The sequence below is a fragment of the Elephantulus edwardii genome, unplaced genomic scaffold (genome assembly GCF_000299155.1).
Source record: "Elephantulus edwardii isolate Elephantulus edwardi_28Jun2011 unplaced genomic scaffold, EleEdw1.0 scaffold00156, whole genome shotgun sequence".
NCBI lineage: Eukaryota > Metazoa > Chordata > Mammalia > Macroscelidea > Macroscelididae > Elephantulus > Elephantulus edwardii.
Window position 1 is genome coordinate 254804 of NW_006399906.1, and position 11596 is coordinate 266399.

The following is an 11596-nucleotide window of genomic DNA, read 5'->3' on the forward strand; positions in this document are numbered from 1 at the left end:
TGATCCACACAGTCAAATGCCTTTGCATAGTCAATGAAACACAGATAGACATTCCTCTGGTATTCCCTGCTTTCAGCCAAGATCCATCTAACATCAGGCCGTAGTCTTTGCAATTACTTGCTTTGCGTCAGAAAGCTGGGCAATGACTAGGGATGATACAAGGAGAATTGATGCCTTTGAAGTGTGGTGTTGGAGAAGAATTCTGAATATACCATGGACTGTTAGGAGAACAAACAGGTGAAGCCAGGGTAATTATCGGAGCCAAGGATTCTGAAGCTTCATCTGACATACACTGGGCATATTGCAAGGAGGGACCACTCCTTGGAGAGGGACATCAAGTTTGGGATACTGAAAGGACAGCATAAGAGAGGAAGACCCTGGATGAGATGAATTTATTTAGTGACTGGGGTAATGGGGCTAAATATGTCAGAGACAATAAGGTTGGCACAGCATAAAGCAGGGTTTAGGGCTGTTGTACGTAGAGTCACAATGAGTCACAAGCGACTCATCAGCACATAACAACAACAATAACATTTTTGACATGTTGTCATGAGGGCCTAGCCCTCATGCTGGGAGAGTAGAGGTTTAATATAGGAGAAGAAAACCTTCAACAAGATGAATTGACAGTGACAGCAGCAAGAGGCTTGAACATGGAGGAGATCATAAGGATGGTCTAAGATAAAGCAGAGTTTCAATCTATTGTTCATAGACTCAAGATGTCCACTTCAGAGCACCTAATAACAACGACAACAATCTCTGTCCATCTGACCACTGTAGGTTTTCCTGGAAAATCTGTAGAAGGCCACTGGGAAGTTTTCACCAGCTTGGAGGTCAGGCACATGTCATCCTAGATTGGGTTTGGGGTCTAGCCTGCTGTTGTAGTTCATTCCCCAGAGGGAAAACCTCATAAGGTTCTTATCTGTCCAGAGACCAAAAAACTAACTTTAAGACAGACTAGAAGACATTTCAGTTTATTAGCAGAGGAAAACTTACCGGCCAGAAGAAACAGTACTTCAAGGGTGTCAGTCTGTACAGGAAAAAGTTCTGCTGAGGCGGGGGGGAGTAACTATATAATTACATAGACAATCCCTAGCATATGGTCAGGTTAAAAATTACAAGCTGATAGAAAATACTAATGTTGCACAATGCTTAGTCTAAAGGAAAAACTATAACTTACTTGATTTAATATCTCGTTCTGCAAACATGGCTAAAAACAGTGAGGGAAATGGTCCACTTGCCTCATACTTATTAAGACAAGAAACAAGAAAAACAAGTCTGATAAGAATTCAACTAGCTTAGCCTAAGTGCAGACATTTTGGGACATTTTTATAGACCCCCATACACCTGCCTTTGCATTTCTGTGAACTTGCTTTGCAGGAGGCCCTTGATTAAGACAAAAGTACAGGATGAAATTTTGAGCTTTTTAAGGATGACAACACTGATTAATAATCCCTGGGAGCCGGTGATTGCTTGATGATCCTGAAATAAGAAACCTGCTGTGTTTTAAAAAATAATAAAAATGAAGAGAACATTTTGCTCGTAAATTGAGTAACAGCATTCTCTCCTGACCTGTTAATGTCTGATGATCTCTACTGAAAGTGAAAATAAGCTTCATCGCACCCAAGGAGGGTTTTTTGGGGTTGTTTTCTTTCCAAACAAATGTACATTTAAGATTGTTCTACACAGACTTTCTTGAGCCTGGGGAGAGGGAAGCTGAGGCAATAATTATTCATACACACCAGTTACAAGGAAAGCCATTTTACTCAATCCTGATAATCACTGCCAAAGCGACTTACACTGGCTGCTTTTGCTTATTTTTTTGTCCCTCCATCCCTTCTTTTCTCTGACCTTCCCTCCATTCTTTTCTCCCTTTGTTCGTGCTCTCCCTCTTTTCTTTTTTCCTCAGATTGTCTGAGTTTAAATTCTACTCTGTGTACCTAGTTGTGAAACCTGGATAATTAATTACCACATACCTCTTGCTTCAACTAGAAAACAGAGACAGATGGACTCTTTCAAAAACTGTAAGTTAATGCTTAAAATATATCCAGTACTTCAGCTTTAACTTTAAGGATGAATTATGAAGTCTCCCACCCAACAGATTATATTTGATTCAACAGAAGAAAAATATACTTGAGGGTTAATAAGCAAGAGTAGATCCGAGAGGGGTCTGCATGAATAGTACAGCCCAGGCACGGTGTGGGGAGTGTCCTTTCAGAGCGGCCCACCCTGGGAAGTTAAACTAAGCTTGTTGAGGAGAATTGTCCATGTGGTGGTAGGAAAGAGCATGAGTGGGAGCTGTGGACTGTGGTACCAGGTGATAGTCAAAATAGGCAAGGAAGACATCTAGCAAAGAGGCCAAATGAGGGAAATGCAGGTAGTTTATGGTGGTAGTGCAAAGGGGCCTTGGTTACTCCTACTCTTGTTAGATGCCCTCAAGTTGACTGTGACTCATAAAGACATGGTGAACAACATATTGAAGCCTTTCTCTACCCAGACCCATCCTCAAGATCTCTGCCATGCTAGTAATTGTATGTAATTGCTAGTAATTGCAGTCACTGTGTCTAATTCACTGAAGGTCTTCATCTTTTTCAGTGACCCTCTTCTTTGCCCAGCATGGTATCGTTTTCCAAGTTACATACTTAAGGATTAATAAACCAAATAAGTTTAGTTGTTGTTTTTAGGTGCCATTGATTTGAGTACAACCATAGGAACCCTATAAACAATAGATTTGAACCCTTTCCTATACTGTGCCAACCTTAAAATCTCTGATACACTCGAACTCATTGCCACAGTCACCGGGTTAATCCACCTGTATGAGGGTCTTCCTCTCCTTCTCTCTCTCTCTACCTTTCCAAGCATGATGTCTTTTAAGCAATAGCCTTGCCTGGAACCATGCCCAAAGTATGTGAGATGAAACTTCACCATTATTGGCTCCAAGGAACAATCTGGCTTCACCTTCTTTTAGACATGTCTGTTTGTTCTTTTGGCAGTCCAAGAGATAGATAGTCAATATTCTTCTCCAATACTACAACTCAAAGTCATCAGTTCTTCTGTCATCTTTACCCATTGTCTAGATCTCAGATGTATAACAAATGATTGAAAACACTATAGTAAGTCCCAGGCACACCTTAGTCCTCAAACTAACATTCCTCATTAATATGGAGAGGTCCCTGACTGCAGATTTACCTCATGCAACTTATCTTTTTATTTCCTGACTGCTGGTTCCAAGAATGTTGATTGTGGAGCTGAGCAAGCTGTAACTGTTAACAACCCCAGTCTCTTCTCCATCCATCATGGTGGTGCCAATTGGCCCAGTGGTGAGAATCTTTGAAGTCTACAGTCCTTGACCTTCTGCAGCACTTGTTGCTCTGAAGGATTTGGGGGGGGGGGAAAGCCCCAGGAATTGATGGAATTGACATATTTCAACAACAGATGCTGCCCTGGACGTGCTTACCAGGTTGTGCCAAGAAATCTGGAGGAAAACTACTTGGCTAATTGACTAGAAGAGATGCATATCTATTTACATTTTTTAAAAAAAGGTGACTTGACAGAGTGTGGAAATTATTGTACAACATCACTCATATCACATGCAAGCAAAATGCTACCGAAGACTATCCAGAAATGACTGGACCAGTGCCTTGACAAAGAACTACCAGAAATACAAGCTGGGTTTGGAAGAGACAGTGGCACACAGAGACATTATCACTAATGTCAGATGGATCTTGGCTAAAAGCAAAGAGTACTAGAGGGATTTCTATCTGTGTTTCATTGGATATGTGAAGGCATTTGACTGTGTTGATCACAACAAATTGTGGTTAAGGTGGTTAAGGTTGAGGAGAATGGTATTGAGTTAGATGTATCAATATGAAATGATTGTTTTTATGTGCACAGATACAGAAATGTTGGTATGTGTGTATGCTTGTGTATGCATTCTCTATCTTTGTTCACAGAGATGCTGAGTGACAATTTTATTACCTGGATCTTAATCTTTGGAAACTATCTTCCATGAAAAGATTATTTGAGAAAGAGCTGATTTCAGCGGAACCAAGAAAAACGTGGGCATGTGGTAAGAACACAGGAGCCAGTGTGTAGAAACTCCCTCTGGATAACTGGGGACAATTTGATAATCAAACTCACAATGACAAAAGAATCTAACTCATTGAACAAACAGAACACCTTGCATTTATACAATTATAAATGAGTGAAAGGACAGTTGAATGAATGTATGAAAGTCTGATAAGGAATTAAATATTTACATAGTTTTAAAATAATTCCCTACAAAACATTGGTTATGATAGGAGAAAAAGTAACTTTACTGTTTCAGCAGCTCACATTACATTACCCCAGTGATCAGAGTGAATGAACACCATCAACAAGAAAACAAATCAAAACTGTATGCCCCTGGTCAGGTGCATTTAGAACTTCTGTGGTATTGCTACTAAAGATAAATAACCTGAATCTAATTATAAAGACACACCAGGGGATAAAAAATTGAAAAACATTCTACAAGGTAACTGGGTTGTCTTCAGAAATTTAAGGCTAAGAAAGTAAAAATGAGAAAAACTAAAGGAATCAGAACTGCGTGGCAATGAAATCCAATGCAACCCATAATTCTGACCTGCCTAGTTCACTAGGAAAGATGTTATTGAGACAACTTGAGGAACTGGAGTGAAGTCAGAGGATTAGATGGTGACAACCTATCAGGGTAAAGATCCTGATTTTGATAGAGTATTATGGTATGAGAGGAAGCCCTGGTGGCACAGTGATTAAGTACTCAGTTGCCAACTGTAGGGCTGTACTTTGAACCTTCCAATGGCCCCATGGGAGAAAGATGTGGTAGTCTCCTTCCAGAAAGATTTATAGCCTTAGAAATCCTATGAGAATGTTCTACTCTATCTCACAATATTGCTATGGGAAAGGAAGGCATCAGGGCTGTATCCTCTCTCAATACCTATTCAAACTATATGCTGAGCAAATAATTTGAGAATCTGGCCTTCAAAAAGAAGATTATGGCATAAGGATTTGAGGAAGGCTCATCAACAACACTTGTGTTATTCAGATGACACTTCCTTGCTTGCTGAAAGTGAGGAGGGCCTGTAGTACTTGCTACAGAGAATCAAAGACTGCAGCTTTCAATATGGGTTACATCCCAACATCAAGAAAACAAAAATCCTCACTACTAGACCAATGAACAACATCAAGATAAGTGGAGAAAAGATTAAAATTGTCAATTATTTCATTTTGCTTGAATCCACAGTCAACAAACTTGGGACCAGCAGTCTGGAGATCCAGACACATATGGCATTGGGGAAAGTCTGCTGTTGGGATCGCTCCAAAGTCCTGATAAGCAATAATGTTAGTTTAAAGACTAAGGTGCACCTGATTCAAGCCATGGTCTTTCCAATCACCTGTTATGCATCTGAAGGCTGAATAATTAATAAGGATGATACGAGAAGAATTGATGAATTTTGAGCTAAGGTGTTCTAAAAGAACACTAAATATGCCATGGACTGCCAAAAGAACAAACAGGTATGTCTTAGAGAAAGTGCAAGAAGAAAGTTCCTTGGAGGCAAAGATGATGAGGCTTCATTTCACATATTTAGGACATGTTTTAGGAGAAGCTATTTCTTGGAAAACAACATCATACTTGGAGAGGTAGAAGGTCATTGAAGGAGAGGAATACCCTCAAAGAGATGGATTGAAACAGTGTCTGTGGTAATGGACTCAAATGTATCAAAGATGATAAAGAGGGCACAGAATAAAGCAGAGTTCAGATTTCTATTGTTCATAGGATCGCTCTGAATCGTACTCAACTCGACAGCACTTAATTTAAAAAAAAAGATGGGTTGGATTGACTCAACAGCAATGATTTGATTTTGAACTATGGTTCTAAGAAGCCCTAGAACACAGTGCTCAGCTGCTAAGTGAAAGATGAGCAGTTGGAACCGACCGTTGGCTCTGCAGGAGAAAAACCCTGGCAAATCTGTTTCTGTAAAGATTGCTATTGTTGCTGTTGTTAAGTTCCGGCGAGTCGTACACGACTCATAGCGATCATTTCTCTAAGTTCATAGAGTTTCCAGAGGCAAACAATTTTGGAAGTGGATGCCACTCCTGCTTCCAAGCTTGTTTTAATCTGGGAGCTGCACCAAAAACTGTCCACCATGTTGTTGTTGTTGATTGCCTTTAAGTCAAGTACGACGCATAGTGACACTATGAACAAAAGGCCTGACGGCCCTCTACAACTATCAACGTTTATCAAAGTTCATAGAGTTTCCGAAGGCATGTTATTTAGGAACTGGATGCCACTCCTGCTTCCAAACCTGTCATAGTATGTTATTATTGTTACGTGCTGTTGAGTTGCCTGCGATACATAGCAACACTATGTACAGTGGCTCTGAGTGCTTCCCTGTCCTGAGCCAGTCTCACTAATTCTGACACACCAACCCCCATTTCCCCAGACACTGTATCAGTCCATCTCATCTGGAGTCTCCCTCTCCTGCGCTGTCCATCCACCCTTCTGAGCACGATGTCCTTCTCCAAGGACCGATCTCTCCTGGCCACGAGCCCAAAGTAAGTGAGGAAGAGCTTCAAAATTCTAGCCTTCAAGGAGAGACTTTGTTTCACCCTCTCTAAGACAAACCTATTTGTTTTCTTGGTAGCCCATGGTATGTTTAAGACTTCTCTGCAGCACCACAACTCGTTAGCATCTATCCTTCTGTCATCCTTAGTCATTTTCCAACTCTCTGAATTATAACAAGTAATTAAGAAAACCATGGCCTGGATTAGGCATACCTCTGAATCTAGACTGACATTGTTGCTCTAAGCACTCTGGAGAGGTCCATGACAGCAGATTTTCCCAATGCAATTCATCTTTTGATTTTCTGACTGCTGGTGTTAAGAGTGTTGATTGCTTTCACAATTACTTTAAGCTTCAATCTAGAGTTCTTTTTTTCTTTTTTTAAAAATTTTATTAATTTTAATGAACATTTACAGAGGTTTTGGATTTCCATTCATTCATTGTTGCATTTTCCCCCATGCCAGCCACCGACCCCCCCGTTACTCTTCTCTTAGAAAAGTAAAAGAAAAATTCCTTCATTGGTATACAATCCCCCCAAGAGAAAATGATGCTCAACAAGATGGTCTGGCCCAGTGACTGCAGCAATTGGCTCAAGTGTGTCTAAGATGATGAGGATGTCACAGGACAGGACAGGGTTCAGATCTGTTGTTCATAGGGTTGTTATCAATCATACTTGAGTTGATAGCACCTAACAGCAACAATAACATATTGTCTTAAATTGAAGACATAATTTTAAAGGCTAACTATAAGGCTTAGGGAAGAGTGAGTTTATGTCAGTGGGGGAGGAACAATTTAGAAAGAAGAGTAAGAACAACTGCGTAGATTAAAGAATGTAGCTGTCACTAAAGTATACATACAGAAATTTTTTTGGGGGGGGGATGTGTTGATTGTAGATCCGAGCAAACCGTAATTTTTAACAACCTCAATCTCTTCTCTGTCTAATATGATGTTGCCAATTGGGTAACTGTTATTGTATTTGACGCATCAGTGTCACAGTGTTTAGCATCACAGCAACCACAGTTACCTCTGTACAGCAAATTGACAGACTAGTGCTATACCACTTAGAAGAATGTTTGACCAAAAAACAATTAAAACCAGGCCTGAGGGCCATAGATTGAAATCACCCACCTTTGGCTTGGTATAACTTTCTATCCACTAGGCCAACAGAGCTCTCTACGACTCACAGCAATTCTACGAACAACAGATCTAACCCTTGCCTTGGCCTATGCCATCCCCGCAATCCAACACACCCTGAGTCCAATGTATCAATTCATCCTGTTGAGGATCTTCTTTTCTTCTCTGACCTTCCACTTCTCTCAGTATGATGTCATTTCCTGATTACAGTTTAAGAAACTTTACGGAAATACTTCTCTTCTGACCTGTGTAGGTTGTTATGAGTCAGAATCAACTTGGCATCACACACAAATAGCAACAATGTTATGATTTTTGTCTCTGGCACAAAGAATTTGCTCTTAACTACCAACCTTCTATGGTGGTGATCAGAACCCATGGAAGAAAGATCTGGCAAGCTGTTTTAGGAAAGATTATAGCCAGGAAACCTTTATGAAACTGAGTTCTACTTAGAAACACATGGGGTCATCATGAATACAAATTGGCTCAATGTCAATTTTCTTTCTTCTTTTTTCCTTCTTATTGTGCTTACACAGGAGAAAGCCCTTGTGAGTGAGAAATACATTATAAAGTATTTAGAGATGATAGGAATCAGGCAGGCAAGGTATTAGCAATGGATTATGGAAAAAAATTTACTCATAAAAGTTTTTCTGTATTATGAACAAATACAAAATTAGACTGACAACCTACTTAGGGGGAAAAAAAGCAAACTTTTCTTGCATTTATGCTTTCCTATGACTTGCATTCACCAATTAGCATTAATTCATCCTGATTGCATGTTTGGTCAATTTTAGATTGCAAAATTTGGTGTAAGTTCTCAATTTATTCTGCTTTGGCACTGGATATAGGAGCATATACTTGAATAATAGTCATGTTAATGAGTCTTCCTTGTATGTGTATGGGTTTTATCCTGTCATTTATAACATTGTATTTCAGGATAGAACTTGAAATTGACTTTCTGACTATGAATGCAATACCATTCTTCCTCTGATTGCATTCTCTTCATAGTATATCATATGATTATCTGATTCAAAGTGGCAATATTTATGCATTCCATTTCCTTTTTAACAAATCCAATTTTCCAACATTCAAGCTATGAACATTCCATGTTCCAAATCTTAAACATGGTTGTTATTGATTTTTCTCATTTCAACTTCCAATCTGGGCTTTACCATTACACTACTTTAACTGTCCTCTTTATTTAGTGTTCATAGGGTTTTCAAAAGCCTTTTATTTAGGAAGTAGATAACCCATCCTGCTTCCTAGTCTGTCTTAATCAGAGAGCTCCACCAAAACCTGTCCACGATGGGAAACCCTTTTGGAATTTGACACACCAATGGCAAAGATTTCAGTATCACAGCAACCCCAAGTAATCAAAACACAGCAAATTGACTGGGATGAGGCAGAGGGGCTGTGCCTGGAAGAAGGGGTTGGCAAAAAGACAAGTATGGCATAGTGTCATGGTTATTAAAAAGGACTGACATAGGGGTTGAGGGAAGACTGAGAAAGATGGGATAAATTATGTATACTGCATTGAAACAGATGAAGGAGAGAACTGTTTAAAAGGGATATGTGATTAGGTATTATTGTCATGACAGGAGTCCAGAACGAAGGCTGCATAGTGGAGTGGACTTGGGGAGAGGGATGGAATAACAACGAAAGAATGTTTTCTCTTACTTTTCAAAGAGAAAGGTGAATTGGGGGGAGCGGTGGGCAGGGAGAAAAGTGCAACAATGAATGAATGGAAATCCAAAGTCTTTGTAAACTTTCATTAAAATAAATTTAAAATTAAAAAATTAAAAAGAAGAAGGTGATGGGCCACTTGGTGGCTAACCATGGCTTGGGCTGGCGACGCTGGACCCGATGGGGCAGTGAGAACTTGATCTTGGAGTCATGGAACTGCTTGACTGCAGGCCGGCGGCACTTGTTGGCTGCGATCTCCTCACCTGCATGATCTGGATAGAGTGGGCCCCGGGCACCATATCGCGGTAGCACTGGGTGACAGCTCCTGCGGTGGTCAGGTCCCGGTACTCCTGGTCTATGTTGTGTGTCCCACTACTAGAGTTGTAGCGCAGCCAGGTGCCAAAGTTCTTCACACTCAAGGGGGACTCCTCGAACAACTGCGCACAGTATACAATCGGGACTTGGCAATGACATAGTTGGGGGCAAAGAGGCGCATACAGTAAAGTGGTGGAGCACTTGGGGGTAGGCAGGCAGCGCCCCACCACCTTGTACTCACAAAGTGTTCCCGAAGCCTTCCTAGTGATCTCTCAGCACGGAACCCACAAAAGGAAGAAAGAACAACAGTCTTTCTAAACATGATACCAAGCCCACCCACCAGATCCTTCCCACCTAAGCTGATTGCAAACGGGATCAGATACAGTGAATCAGCTTAGACTTGATTGCTAATACAATTTAGAAACATTCAAACGGCCCATCCCCGGCTTTCAAGTAAATCACAAACACTTACCCACCAGGATCCAACTTCTCCAAGCTAAAGGCTCACTCTCAGCAGGTAGGATCAGACCAATTTTAAATACCAAGACCTGCCCAACAGATCACTGCATGGTTTGGAACTGGAAAAGGAGATGTATTTTATCTCCATACCTCTTCAATCATTACGCTGAGCAAATTATCTGAGAAGCTGGACTCTATGAACAGGAATGTGGCATCAGGGTTAGAGAGAGAGACTCATCAATAACCTGCATTATGCAGATGACACAACCTTACTGGCTGAAAGTGAGGAGGATTTGAAGCACTTATTGCACAAGATGAAGGAATGCAGGCTTCAGTATGGATTGTGTCTCAATATCAAGAAAACAAAGATTCTTACCATTAGACCAATAGACCGTGACGGATGGAGAGGGGATTGAAATTGTCAAAACCTTCATCTTGCTTGGATCCACAATTGACACCCTTGGCACTGGCAGTCAGGAAATAAGGAGAAGCATTGCACTAGGAATATTTGCAGCTAGGGACCTTTCCAAATTATTGAGGAGTTGTGATGTCAGTTTGAGGACTGAGGTGTGTCTCACTCAGGCCATAGTCTTTCCCGTTATTAGCTATGCATCCGAGACCTGGACAATGAATAAAGACGACAGAAAAAGAATTGATGCCTTTGAGCTGTAGTGTTGGGGAAGAGCTCTGAATATCCCATGCATGGCCAAGAGAATGAATAAATACGTCTTGGAGGAGCTGCATCCAGAGTCCTTTTTGGGGGCAAGAAAGATGAGTCTTTGCCTCAAATACTTTGGACATATTGCTAGGAGGTGCTATTCCTTAGAAAGGGACATAATGTTGGGAAGGGTGGAGGGTTGGCAAAGGAGAGGAAGATCCTCAACCAGGTAGATTGACAAGGTGACTGTCACAATGGGCTCTTGTGTGTCAGAAAGTGTGAGGATGCTACAGGACAGGAGTGGGTTCAGATCATTTGTTCATAGGGTCGCTATGAGTCATACTAGACTTGATGGCACCTAACAACAACAACAACATGGGCATTGGCCAAATCTTCTGCAAAAGTCCTTATTAAAGTACTAAAAAGCCACGGTGAGGACTTTGAGGGCTAAGACGGATGTTACTGGTATTTTCAGTCACTTTATATGTGTGTGAAAGTTGGATAAAGAGTAAGGAAGACTAAAGAAGAATTAGGTTGCTAGTGAAGAATCTTAGATACACTAGCAAGAAGAATAAACAGATCTACCTTGGGAAAAGTCTAGCCAAAGTGCTCCTTAGAGGTTTAAGTGATAAAACTCTATAAGATGAACTTCAGACATGTTATGAGGAGGGACTGGTCTTTACAGGAGGACTTCGTGCTTGGTACAGTAAAGAGCCAGCAAAAAGAGAAAGATTCAAGACTGAATTGACAGTGCGTTCTACAATGGCTGAAAC

General features: G+C 40.8%; 1 pseudogene; it reads right to left on the reverse strand.

The window, feature by feature from the left end:
* Window positions 1–9496: 9496 nt before the first annotated feature.
* LOC102870450 lies at window positions 9497–10599 on the reverse strand (annotated as a pseudogene).
* Between the last annotated feature and the right edge of the window lie 997 nt (window positions 10600–11596).